Source organism: Dioscorea cayenensis, chromosome 9 (genome assembly GCF_009730915.1).
Source record: "Dioscorea cayenensis subsp. rotundata cultivar TDr96_F1 chromosome 9, TDr96_F1_v2_PseudoChromosome.rev07_lg8_w22 25.fasta, whole genome shotgun sequence".
Classification (NCBI taxonomy): Eukaryota; Viridiplantae; Streptophyta; class Magnoliopsida; order Dioscoreales; family Dioscoreaceae; genus Dioscorea; species Dioscorea cayenensis.
In genome coordinates, this window is record NC_052479.1 from 24476877 (window position 1) to 24491054 (window position 14178).

The 14178-nt window shown below is 42.5% G+C and overlaps 1 non-coding gene across 1 annotated transcript; it reads right to left on the minus strand.

The window, feature by feature from the left end:
- Positions 1–4331: 4331 nt before the first annotated feature.
- LOC120269797 lies at positions 4332–4438 on the minus strand. The gene has a single exon (XR_005539432.1). It is a non-coding gene; the product is annotated as a small nucleolar RNA R71 (small nucleolar RNA).
- Between the last annotated feature and the right edge of the window lie 9740 nt (positions 4439–14178).

A 14178-nucleotide genomic window follows, 5' to 3' on the forward strand; every position in this document is an offset into this window, starting at 1 on the left:
CAAATGTGGGAGAAGCAATCAAAACAATACTCCCCTGACTCCTAGTGTTGAGTTTGATGATGCTAATTCTATGGGGTAGTGTTCCGATGGGTTGTGAAGCTCACACGGTTAAGTGCCTAACCACCTTGGCCGTGCCCATGACTAAGTCTCAATTCCCAAGAATACAAGACCATCTGCACGCATACACGAGGGGGTTCAGTGAAGCTCAATAAAAACAAAATATCTCGAGTATATATAAAAGATAGACAATGAATACAACTCGAGATGCAAAATGAAAATAAACTCAGAAGGAGAATCCTTTATGAGTGAACAAGTCTAAAATAAAATGCATAAAAGAAAAAGAACTAATAATCAAATGTCGGTGTCGCCCTCGAGCTTAGGCGCTGCTGCTGCTGTTGGTGAAGATGCACATGGTGGGTCCACCGGTGCCGGGGTAGGGGATGAGGGTGCCAGAGGAACTGAGGGGGCTTGAGGAGTCCTCGGCCGCAGGACAAAAGATGAGGTGACGTCTCGGTCTAAGATTTGCTATAATACGTCGAAACGTGCCATGAACTCTGTGTACTGAGTGGCCTGCGTAGCCCTAATCTCTGCAATCTCGGCTCGAGCCTCCGCTACCTCAGTCCATACCACCCCCAAAGCACTCTCGAACCTCTCAAAGCGATCATAAGCTTGAGATGGTGAAAACATACGCACGGGGGGTGGTTCCTCTGCCACTGGAGGTGCCTCGGTCTCCGTCGGTGCTGGTTGAGGCTCGGGAGCGGGCTGAGATGCCCTGACTTCAACACCCTCATCCTCGGCTATCTCTGGAGGTGGTGATGGTGATGCTGGAGGGGCTGGAGGTCTGCCAATCAATAGCCGCTATAACACATCGAAACGAGCCACCATCTCAGTATATTGTGCTGATTGTATCGCCTGAATCATGATGATCTCAAATTACAATATACTCATAGTGCTCTTGAGCCTCTCATACGATTATAGGCTTGGGAAAAGGTAATCGTGCACCCTGAGGTCTCGGTCGCCATCGGTGCGTAATGCTCCGCTGCATCCCCTTCGCCCTTGGCGCTCTCAGCGGTGGATGTGCCCAAAATGTAAACTCGAGGCCCATAACTGCGCACTAATCCCATCATCCTGAGAGTATCAAGTCCAAGCAGAGAAGGAATAACTGTCTTTTCGGCATCCCGAATAGCATCCACGAGGCCCATCCCCCAAATAAGTCTAGCGATGTAGGGACCAGCAAATAATACTCCCACTCTCCTATTCTGGCCCTGATATCACAGGTAGTCTGCCACAATGTGCCCCAGGTGAATCGGCACGGTCCGGACCATGGAAGACAAATAAAGTAACCCTTGCCGGCTCAAAACTCCTGTTTGGTTGCCTCGGCCATCAACAAATCTGCTAAAGACGGCAAATAAATACCTGTAGCTCAGCCGAGACAAACATGTGGCCTTGGACACTGTAGGTTCACACTGTCCCTGTCCGCACAAGGCTTGGTAAGCTTACCGTGTAGTTAAGATGCCAAGATAATCTGTCGGTAAGTATCAATACTCCTCGGTATCTGTGTATGTCTCATCATACAAGCCCATGCAAATTGAAAACTCAGTGACACTCATGGTAAAATGACATTCGAAGGCGCCGAACTTTATGCCATCAATGATGTTAAATCTCCCATATGGCTGCCCGAACACAAAAGACGCCAGTACCTCCAGTGTCAGTGTGTGCATAACTAACTCTCGTATCGACAATAATCTCCTCCAGCTTGCCACAGAAAGCAGCGTGTCAATCTCCCTAGCCAACTCATTACCTCGCTGGACCTCACTCAGCACACTCAAGTCCATGAACAGGGATTGTCCAAACCTAAGTCTTGATAGCCGCACGAATCGACACTGATGCTTAGGGTTGGAGAATTCAATATGTGCCAACTCAGGTGAAGTCTCTCGATGACGCTTACCCTCTTGCTTCTTCAAGCGCGGTGTCATGCCTGTGAGAAATGATGAAGAAAATGATCAAAGAAGCTCAGAAAACCATACTGCATAATTCCACATGAGCTTATGGAAATTACCCATGCCCGTGTGGATCTATAGGGCGTGAAAATCGCACGGTCGAACATCAACGCTCCAAAAACACAGCTTAAAATCATGGTAAAACTCTTTCTAAACATGCATAAACCATTATAAAGTGAAAAATGCATGCAACGCAAGACTTTTGATCCACTAACAATAAGAAATTACAAAGAAGAGAGAGTAAAAGGTTTACCGATGAAATGGGTATGAAAACTTCAAATTTGGCCTAGAAATTGACTGGAAATCCATCTAAAACAGTGGTGAGCGGTTGGGAAATTGTTTAAGAGTGGTTTTTGATGTCTGGAAGGGTAATGGGTGAAGATTTCAATGAGATTTTTTTAAAAGGAAAATCGCGTCTCTTGGAATTCTGCACATCCACATAGGCATGCGAAAATTACCCATGCCCGTGCACCTCCACAAGAGAGAGCCACAGGGGCAGACGCACGCCCCTATGCGCTCTAGGGAAAACACACAATGTCTCTGAATGCAAATGCACAGGTGTGTGGAAATTACCCATGCCCGTGCGCCCGAACTATAGGGACAGATGCATGTACCTGTAAACTCTTTGTCCAACTGAGAAAATTCATTAAGTGTTCCGCACGCCTGTGTGGAAATTCCGTATGGGCGTGGATCATTACTGTGCAGTTCACAGGGGCAGACGCATACCCTTGTGTATTCTCTGGCTGTGCTTCTGCGATAAGAATGTGAAGCGTTCTTTCCTTGTGTCGAGCATTACTTTTCTCAGGTTTTAACCCTAATATGTGTGTTTTTATGTTACTTTCATGCAGGTAGGATTGTGAGGCCGAATATGAGAGAAAGAAGGCAATGTGGGTCATAATGCACCAATTTGGAGGAAATCTTGCTAAGGTTCAAACGCGAAGACATAGGTCGGGTTCGAGATGCGGGAATGTGTGCCAACCTCCTCGTATTCGAGTTAGCACAACTATTTGGAAGGGCACAAGGGCAGTCACATTCAAGCATTCCGACTTGTGCATATAGAACAATATCTCCATCAACATGTCCATTATTAAAGAAGCAAGGTGATCCACGACGTAAACGTGTGCTCGTTTGCGTTACCTCGATGAAAGCATGGATTGAGGAGTATTTCAGGCCGGTACTATAGTAGGGTACTGTAGCAAGAATACTGTACCAGCACTCTTCACAACCTGCCGAGAAAACAAGGAAAACAGAGAATCCACACGGGCGTGTGGAAATTCCACACATTCGGGTGAAAAATCCACAGGGGCGCTCACACGGGCTTGTGAAATCCCTATTCTAGCCTTTTAAAAGCCGATTTCAGCCCCGATTTCAGCATTCTTTTCTCCAACTTTTCCCCAACTTGAGAGAGGGCTACAGTTAGGGTTTTAAGAGGTATTGTCTAGGGCTTTGGAGAGGTTCTACGGTTCCGACATCACACACCATTTGGAAGAAGGTTAGTGGGAGAGCTTTCGTCGGCACCGATTTGGTGAGGTGTATCCTAGGCAGGACAAAGGGACCCTTGTAATGAGTAGAGGACTCTCCACAAGACCATCGTCAGGACTAACGATGGGGTTTTCCATGGATGCTTTGTTTTTACATTCGATTTCATTAATTGTATCTAGCCCCATGGAGAGCTAAACCCCTAGTAGGTACTTGGCTATTTGTGAACCCTAGGATGTATTCATTTCATTTATTCATTCTATTTTATAATTTCTTATTCTATCATCGTTCTGATTTCTTTTTCTTTCTTTTTGGGTGCAGCTCCAGATTATGACCCAAGGGAACCCCTCCATACTGATTGAAGGAGATCGCGAGCTCGAACATACATTGAGAAGAAAAGGGAAAGAACCTGTGCAAGAATAGTCTAATCTAGATGATTTGGAAGTATAAGAATCTGAAAACATGGTAGAACAAAATGAGCAGCAGCGTGCATTATCCGATTATGCCAGACCTTCAGTATTAGGGACACAATCAAGCATCGTGTGTCCCCCTATTACAGCTCATAACTTTGAACTGAAGCCAGCATTCATACACATGTTGCAACAATCCGCACAGTTTAATGGTTTGGCCGATGAAGATCCAAACAGTCATATAGATAACTTTCTTAAGGTGTGTGATATGCTGAAGATAAATGGTGTAACGGATGATGCCATCAAGTTGAGAGCCTTCCCGTTTTCCTTGAAAGGGAGAGCGAAGCAGTGGCTAAACTCATTACCTAGAGCATCAATTACCACATGGGAGGAGATGGTCGAAGCTTTTCTTGGCAATTATTTCCCTCCTGGAAAATTTGCAAAGCTTAGGAATGAGATCTCATCCTTTGTGTAATTGGAATTAGAGTCTCTATTTGAGACGTGGGAAATGTTCAAGGAGCTCCTGAGAAAGTGCTCACAACACGGATTCCCGGAGTGGATGATTATTCAGACCTTTTACAATGGTCTGAATCTGAGTACAAAGCAAATCTTGGATGCGGCAGCAGGAGGTACCTTAGGTAGCAAGACCCCCAGTAAGGCTCGTCAATTAATTGAAGAAATGGGGTTAAACAGCTACCAATGGAATGCCAGGGAGAAGAAAAAGATGGTTGGTCTCCATGAGATAGATGCAGTGACTTCGTTGGCCGCTCAAGTGGAATCATTGAGTAAGAAGTTATATCTTCTAACATCGAACAGAGTAACGGCCATGATTACTTACACCGGGTGTGGTGGAGGACATGCTCCCTCCGATTGCCCGATATCTATTGGTGATGCATCTTCGGTTGAGAACATCGATTTTGTGGGTAATGGCATGAGGAATCAAGGAAATCCATACAATAATATCTACAATCCAAGGTCTACAAAAGGCCATGGGATCACTGGGTTTCCAACAACAAGGCCCAAATGTGGAAAACAGACTTAGGTTTGGAGACCCGAATGACCGATTTGGAGAAGGCCTTGACTAGGTTTGTGCAATCATCAACTACAAGGTTTGAATCAGTTGAGGCTACACTTCGCAACCATACCACCTCCTTACGTAATCTTGAAAATCAAGTCGGGCATATTGTGAAGTCCTTATCGGAAAGGCCACATGGAAGTTTGCCGAGCAATACCGAGACCAACCCTAGAGATTATGTGAAGGCGATCACTTTGAGAAGTGGTCGTGAGGTTGACGGTAGGCTTACGAGTGAGAAGCAAAATGAACACGCACCCGGAGGTTAGAGGTTGAAGAGGGAACAAGCAAAGAGAAGGAGGTGGCACCCCCATCTTTCAAGCCAAGAATCCCTTATCTCTGTAGATTGAAGAATGACCAAGGGAATGAACAGTACAAGAAGTCCTGAGTTTGTTCAAGCAACTCCACATCAATATTCTTTTTGTTGAGGCATTGGACCAAATGCCTAAGTATGCAAAATTCTTGAAGGACTTGTTGACCAACAAGAGGAAGTTGGAGGAGAGTGATTTAGTGATCTTAGATGCGTCTTGCTCGGTGGTCTTGCAAAAGATCATGCTGAACAAGAAGAAGAACCCGGGAAGCTTCATCATTTCGTGTAATATTGGCAATCTTTGTGAAGAAATGGCATTGGCGGACAAAGGGGCAATCATCAACGTCATGCTATACACCTTCTTTCAAAATCTTGGCTAGGGCGAGCCTAGACCTACTCGGATGACTTTGCAACTAGCGGACCGAACAGTGAGATATCCGAGAGGCATCATCGAGGATGTGCTTGTCAAGATGGACAAGTACATTTTTTCGGTTGACTTCATAGTGCTAGACGTCGACGAGGATGCGGATGTACCATTGATACTTGGGAGGCAGTTTTTGCGGACTTCCAAGGAATTGATTGACATGGACGGCGGAGAGCTAACTTTGAGAGTTGGAGATGACAGGCTCAAATACCGTCTTGCTAAAACCATGTGGCATTCTCTTGATTTTGATGATACTTTGTAATTTATAGATGCTACTGATGAGATTGTTGATGAATACATACAGGAAATGTTCAATCCAGATCCATACGAAGGTTTGTTTGACCAAGAGGAGGACAATGAAGAGATCATGATGCTTGGTTCGACGGAAGAAGTACCATATACCCCGGGCATCTTGAAGAAGGTGCTCCAGAAATTGAAGAGGGCTAGTAGACACCACCGGAAATGCTCCAAGGTTGTTTGAGACTTGCGTGAACTGAACAAACTGGGTGAATCATTGCTAGGCAGTCCAAAACCCGACAATTTTCCCTCTACCCTCAAGATATTTACCTCATCATGTTTCCAAGCCATGGATAAGAGAGAAACATTTATCTATGAGCCCCCGTGAGGTAAGACAAGGTACGCCAAGGTAAGTGACGTTAAACAAGCGCTTCTTGGGAGGCAACCCAAGTGTTTACTATTTTCTTAATTTGGTAGTTTAGTGTTGCTTGAATAAATTGTTGAGTGTTGGTGTCTTGATGTTTTATATTTCTGCTGTGATTTTATCGTGGGTTTCCAAGTTCATCGTGTGTTTTCATGTGAGTTTGGCAAAATTTTGGTCGTTTGAGCTATTTCTCATGTTTTTCACTGGTAAAACTTCCATAATAAGGCAGGCTCTGAGTGTGTAAACATATTCAAAAATTTTCTGCAGAGCCTGCAAAATTTTCTAAGGCATCCTGAGAAAACACACGGGCCTGTGGAATTAACACACGCCCGTGGTAATTTTCGTACGGGCGTGTGAATTCCTGCAGAGATTGGCAGATTTTCCAGAAAGCACACAGGGCGTGGACTCGCCCCTGTTGGTGACCTTGTGAAAATCGCACGGACGTGATTAATTTCCACACGCCCGTGCAAATCTTTGCAGAGGAGCTCTCTTTATCCCGAGAAGTCACAGGGGCGTGCGCTTGCCCCTGTGAGTTGGGCTTGTGAATTCCCACGCTCATGCGGAATTTCCACACGAGTGTGGGGAACACTTAGAAATTTTTCACAGATGTCCAGAGCAGCCACAGGGGCGTGCGGCTACCCCTGTGGGTCGGGCGCATGGCCATGGGTATTTCTCACACGCCCGTGTATTTGTGTTCAGAGGTAGTGAGTGTTTTCCGAGAGCACACAGGGGCGTGCACCTGCCCCTATGAAACTTTCCTATGCATGTACATAGGCGTGTGTAATTTTCGCACGCCTGTGTGGATGCACAGAATTCCAAGAGACGCGAGTTTTTCTTTAAAAATCTTTGTGGATTCTCTTCTTTTTTATCTCCAATCAACCGAAAACCAATCCTGATCAACTTCGAGGACCTTCACCATTGTTTTGGATGATTTTTCTTCACATTTCATGCCGATTTTCGGAGTACTCTCATCTTTTTCATCAATAACCCTTCTTATCCTCTTTTCTTCGCAAATCCTGGGTTTTTATTGGATTGAGGATCTTGAGTTGTGCCAATTTTCATGTTATAATGTCCTATGCATGTTTAGGAAGTCCTTAGGGATGGTTTTAAGTTGAATTTTTGGAGAATTGATGCACAACCGTGCGGTTTTCACACCCCGCTGATCCACACAGGCATGGGGTAATTTCCACATGCCCATGTGGAATTCTGCACTATGTTGTTTTTGAGTTTATTTGATCGTTTCTTCTACATTTATCGCATAAATGGCACCACACTCGAGGAGGCAATAAGGAAAGCGCCCTAGGGAGCCTTCACTCGAGTTAGCACACATTGTATTTCCGAATCCTGAACATAAAGCTCATTTCGAGCGACTATCGGGGCTTAGGTTTGGCCAATCCCGGTTCGTGGACTTGAGTGTGTTATGTGGGGTCCAATGGGTTAATGAGTTAATCAGGGAGTTGGAGGCGCTGATGGCCCTAGGAGGCTGGCAGAGGTTGTTTTCTACACGAGAGCCAGTTTTCCGGCTGCTAACTATGGAGGTGCTTGCGTCTTTTGAGTTTGTGGATGACATATAGTTTAGAGTGTTCGGTCGCCAATTTGCTATGAGTATTTCTGAGTTTTCAGTTCGCATGGGCTTGTACGATGAGGCATATATAGAAACCGAGTATGGGCATCTACCAACATATTACTTTGGAATCTTGAGCCCACAGCAGGCTTACCAGGTCTTGTACGGACACGGGCAGCATGAACCGGGAGTATCCAAGGCCACATGTTTGTCTCGGCTGAGCTACAGATATTTATTCACTGTCATTAGCAGATCTCTAGATGGCCGAGGTGATAACACTAATACTCTGAGCCGACAGAGTCTACGTTAACTGTATTCCATGGCTAGGTCCGTGCCTATTCATCTGGGGCATGCTGTGGTGGATTACATGCGATACGAGGGCCAGAACGGGAGAGTAGGAGTATTATTTGTTGGTCCCTACATTACTAGACTTATTCTGGGGATGGGTCTCCGTGATGCTCTTCGGGATACCGATCAGACAGTTATACCCTCTCCGCTTGGACTTGATACTCTCAGGATGATGGGAGCGGTGCGCAGATATGGGCCTAGAGCTTACATTTTAGCCACTACCACCACTGAGAGCGCCGAGGGAGGCAGGGATACAGTGGAGGGTTCCGCACCGACGGCGACTGAGACCTCAGGGTGCCAAGGTACCCTTTCAGGAGCCTATGATCATATAGAGAGGCTCGAGAGCACTATAAGTGCATTGCGGTCTGAGATCATCGAGATGCGGTCGATACAGTCAGCACAGTATGTCGATATGATGACCCATTTTGATTTCTTATGACAGCTATTGAGAAGCAGACCCCGAGACCCCTCTAGCATTTCCTTCACCACCTAAACCAGCACCCCTTGATATAGTACCAGCAGCAGTAGAGGATGTAGAGTGTAGCATCGACACTTGATTTTATTTTCCTCATATTTTATTTCCACATTTTATTTGGACTTGTATACTAAGAAAGAACTTTCCTTCTGAGTTTATTTTGTATCTCGAGTTGTATTCATTGTCTCATCATTTATATACTCGAGTTATTTTTGTTTTTATTGAGCTTCACTAAACCCCATCGTGTATGCGTACAGATGGTCTTGTCATCATGGGAATTGAGACTTTGTCATGGGCACGACCAAGGTGTTTCGGCATTTGGTCGTGTGAGCTTCACAACCCATTGGAACAACTCTCCCAAGGACTTAGCTCCATCAAATGCAACACTAGGAGTCAGGGGAGTATTGTTTTGATTGCTTCACCCACATCTGAATCCAATTGATTTACATTATGAATGAGCTTGCATGTGTACATTGGTGACAATGTACAACTTAAGTGTGGGGTGGGGGGGGAGTTTCATAGTCCACGCATCTCTTTTATACTATTTTTGATTGATATACATGCTAACATAGCCAATAGAGGTTCACCTTAGTTGCATTGATTGTATTCTTGAGTTTAGGAGAATTTTTAACATTGAATATTTTCATGCTTTAGTTTTTGCTTGAATTTCTAGGAATTTTTGCCCGATTGACACTTGTTGCACTAGTCACTCTTTGAACTCATTTTGGAAACTCATGTTTGATGTATAAGGGACTAGTTATAGTTGCTTCTTGTGTTATTTCTAAAAAAATGGAAAATGAAAAGAAAGAACAAAATAGTTTTGTTGTTTAGTTGTGCTTGTCGGGTGGAAAGAGCTACCACCTATGATGTATGAAGCTACTCTCATAAATCGGATACTAGTTATGCCCTAATGAGAGAAAGAGCTATCTCATGGGATGTGTGAAAGCTACCACCCCGGTAGAAAGAGTTACCACCTCGAAAGTGTGAAAGCCACCTTAGCGGCCACTTTGTAAAAGGCTACCTTAGAGGATGTGTGAAGCTACTATCCTTTTTGAATTTTTGTTACCTTTTGTAGATAAATAAGCCCCTTATACGTAGAACTTTGAGGAGTATACTTTGAATTGACTTGAGTGAGTTCACACACTTACACGATTTCAGATTTGTTGTCCTTTTTTATTCAAGTTTTTTTAGCTTGAGCATTGATTTTTCATATTTAGTGTTGAAATTTTCCGTACTTGTAGAATGCACTCTTTGTATGCTTTAGTGAACCTAAGGCGAAGCACTTCCAATATTTCCTTCGTCTATGCTTTAATGTTTTAATTTTTGCTTGAGGACAAGCAAAAGCTTAAGTATGGGGGAGTTTGATAAGTGCTTGTGCGATAAGAATGCGAAGCGTTCTCTCCTTATGTTGAGCATTACTTTTCTCGGGTTTTATTGCTAATATGTGTGTATTTATGTTACTTTCATGCAGGTAGGATTGTGAGGCCGAATATGAGAGATAGAAGCCAATGTGGGTCGTAATGCACCAATTTGGAGGAAATCTTGATAAGGTTCAAACGCGAAGACATAGGTCGGGTTCGAGATGCGGGAATGTGTGGCAACCTCCTCGTATTCGAGTTAGCGCAACTATTTGGAGGGGCACAAGAGCAGTCACATTCAAGCATTCCGACTTGTGCCCGTTTGCGTTACCTCAATGAAAGCATGGATTCAGGAGTATTTTGAGCCGGTACTATAATAGGTACTGTAGCAAGAATACTGTACCAGCACTGTTCACAGCCGGCCGATAAAACAGGAAAACAGAGAATCCACACGGGCGAGTGGAATTCCACACGCTCGTGGGAAAAATCCACAGGGGTGCTCACAAGGGCGTGTGAAGTCCCGATTCCAACCCTTTAAAAGACAATTTCAGCCCCTATTTCAGCGTTCTTTTCTCAATCTTTTCCCCAATTTGAGAGAGGACTGCGGCTAGGGTTTTGAGAGGTATTGGCTAGGGCTTTGGAGAGGTTCTATGGCTCGGACATCACCCGCCGTTTGGAAGAAGGTTAGTGGGAGAGCTTTCGTCAGCACCGATTCGGTGAAGTGTATCCTAGGCCGGATAAAGGGACCTTTGCGACTAGTAGAGGACTCTCCATAAGACCATCGCCATGACTAACGAGGGGGCTTTCTATGGATGCTTTGTTTTTACATTCGATTTCATTGATTGTATCTAGCTCCATGGAGAGCTAAACCACTAGTGGGTACTTCCGTATTTGTCAACCCTAGGATGTATTTATTTCATTGAATCTCTTTATTATGCTTTCAATTAATTGATGTTTATCATAAGTTCTGATCTTGTATGCTTGATTGTATGAATACTCCCCTAGAGTGACACTAGGGTTGAGTGTTCTTCTTGGTAACTCTTGTGAGTGAGTGACACACCATGAGAGTTAGACAAAGCTAGATTGGAGAGGGTTGAGAGGGTAAGTCGAGAGGTAGCGGAGTGTCCCCTTTCCCCTCTAGTGTGATCTATTCTACCTCCATATTCCAAGAGTTCTTTGCGGCCATAGTAGAGTGAATGGGCAAAGGGATTACCTTCCGCTGGGGCTTAGTTGCCAGTGCAACAGAGTGAAGCGTTGAAGTGATTTAAGCATCTAGGGCTTAATTGTGGCTAGGGATCTTTCACCTGGACCAAAGGGTTAGTTATATAAATAGAAATAGGGTTTATCATTTGGAATCCCTAGAGCTCATTGCAATTCTATACGAGTGCGAGGTGTTGAGATTGTTCGATTTCTCCTCCGGGACATGTATAGAGTTAGGCATGGTTGACCTTAGATTTGGTACTATGCAATTAAGGATTTCTATGACTCACTATTGTATTAATTAGGAAGCATAATAGAGGTTTCTTGCACTTGAAATGATTATCCTAGGCGGAACAATATCCGGGTACCCCATCTTTATCGATTGCCTTACCTTCTACTTTACTTGTACTCTCTTTTTTGTTGTTTTTACTTTTGAGAATTGAATCTTGTCACACATATCACTATTCATTTTCCACATTAGTCATGAAACAACTTAAATGTCTTTATTCCCTACTCTCTGCGGATATGATACCCACTCATCTGGAATTATTACTTCGACACCCGTGCACTTGCGGTTTACATGCATATACGGACGTGTCATATACACACTCAAACCTGCCCTATTATGCATAATATACTAGCAAAAAGCATGAGAACCTAGCTCGTACGATTAAAACTTCACCAAATCAACATGAAAGCACATGATTTCTCATCCCCACAAGTCACAAAACATAAATATTTATCAGCTACCCTTCACTTTTCTCTTTGAAAGTCTTTGGAAGAAAAGGCGAACGAAGTCATGCTTTTGTCTCATCCATAGGAATCTTTGGGCATTTGTTTCTCATCTTCACTTGATTTCTCACCCTCATTAGTCATCACCGCCAAGCTCCAGCGGTCCAGCCTCTGGGATTTGGTACACTATCTCCCTAATTTTTATCTTCAGTTAGGGTTAAGAATAATATTCTCATTTTCAATTAGTCATGCTCTCATTTCATCCATAGGAATCTTTGGGCATTTGTTTCTCATCTTCATCTTGATTATTAGCCCTCATCACTCATTACTCATCACCACTGAGCTCCAGTCTCCGGGATTTAGTACACTATCTCTCAATCTCTCTCATACTTTATCTTCAACTAAGGTGAAGAACAAGGTTTTATTTTCATTGTTTAGATTTTAGGGTTCTCATCATTAGATTCTTTCACACCTTTCTAATTATTCTTTAATCTTGTGTTGGATTTGGGTTAATTGAAATTTAAGTATAGGGATTATATGTTGAGATATTTCTATAAAATAGACTTTAATTTTTTATTCTTATTTATGTAGAGATTTTATGGAGTGGTATTTCAAGAAAAAAAACAACAATAGAATAAGAAATGTCTCAAAGCAAAAAAAAATGAAGACAATATGGTGGATCCTAAATATCATGGCTCAAAGAGGAACCACATGGACTTCGATTTAGAAAATTTTCCTTCAGATCCTAGATTTTAAAAGCCTATTATTGAATATTATCCTAATTTAAGAGATCAAATTCGAAGATCATATGAATTTTTCTTGTTAATGTTTTGTACTAGGTGTTTATGTAAAAGACTTTAACTAGTTATGATATTTAACTTGTGTTATTATATAATTTTAATTGTATTCAAAATTTGATTTACAATATTTTATTTTCCCCCTTATAAAAATTTTCTAGCTCCACCACTGATTGTTTTTGTTTATGGAAAGTAAATAAGATATTGATTCAGTAATCAAACATTAGTTTTTTATATAACTATCTTTTTATAAAATTTAAATGATTCAAATTGTAAAAAAATTCAATGTAACATCAATTATACAATACCAACCTTGCTTTGTTATGTTACACTAAATAGATATGTTTTATAAGGTTTAAAGTTTAGGATAGGATTTAGAGTTTAGGGTATAAGGTGTACATTTGTATATCAAGGATGATGATTGTTAGAACATCTAGTTTAGTGTATAAGATCTCACACTAAATACTCACACCAAGTTTAGAACATCACATTATGCATTTAAAGGAGTGCTGATAAGTTCTTGAGTAGACATATTTTTCTATATGTTGTTACATGCATTGAGCATCATTTTTACCATGGTTATTTCCTAAGCTCTATACAACCATATTTGGTGTGAGGTGTGAGATTGAGAGATTTCTTAGGGGCCTTTAACCTAGAAGTAGGGTTAGGTCTATTCTTAGGAATCGGATACACCTTTTGGAATCTCTAGAGTGCTTTGTAGTCATATGTGGTGTGAGGTGTTAAGATTGATCAATTTCTCCACCGGGACCTCGTAGGGGACCAGTATTGGTGATCTAGAGCCAAAATCTGATTATCTTTGGATTTCAACGATTTAACCTACACATTCCAGAAACTCTTTGCATACTTAGTACCTAATACCTGAATCCTAGGAGGAGCATTGCTTGAATATCCCACTTTTACTAATTGAGATCTCCCTCTATTTTTGTCCCTTTCATATTCGTCTCCATATTCATTTCTTTCCACATTAGAAAATCACGTCATCCCATTTATCATTAGGCTAGATAGCAGAGAAGCAGTTAGTACTAGTAACCCTGTTCCCTGTGGATTCGACTACTCAACTCATCGGGTATTTTATTACTTCGACACCCATGCACTTACGGTACACACACGCAATTCAGATGTGTCAAGTGCCTTGTATGCATGTGAACTAGTGAAGAATTATATGACCCATGTATCACACCAATATCAGCAATGTCAAGCAATGTGATCACATGCATTCCAATTCAAGATATTAGCACAAACATATATTTGTGAATATTGATCTAAACATGAGCATTTTAGATCCCATCATGGTGATTGTTAAGAGTGATGATTGATTAAAAAAAAA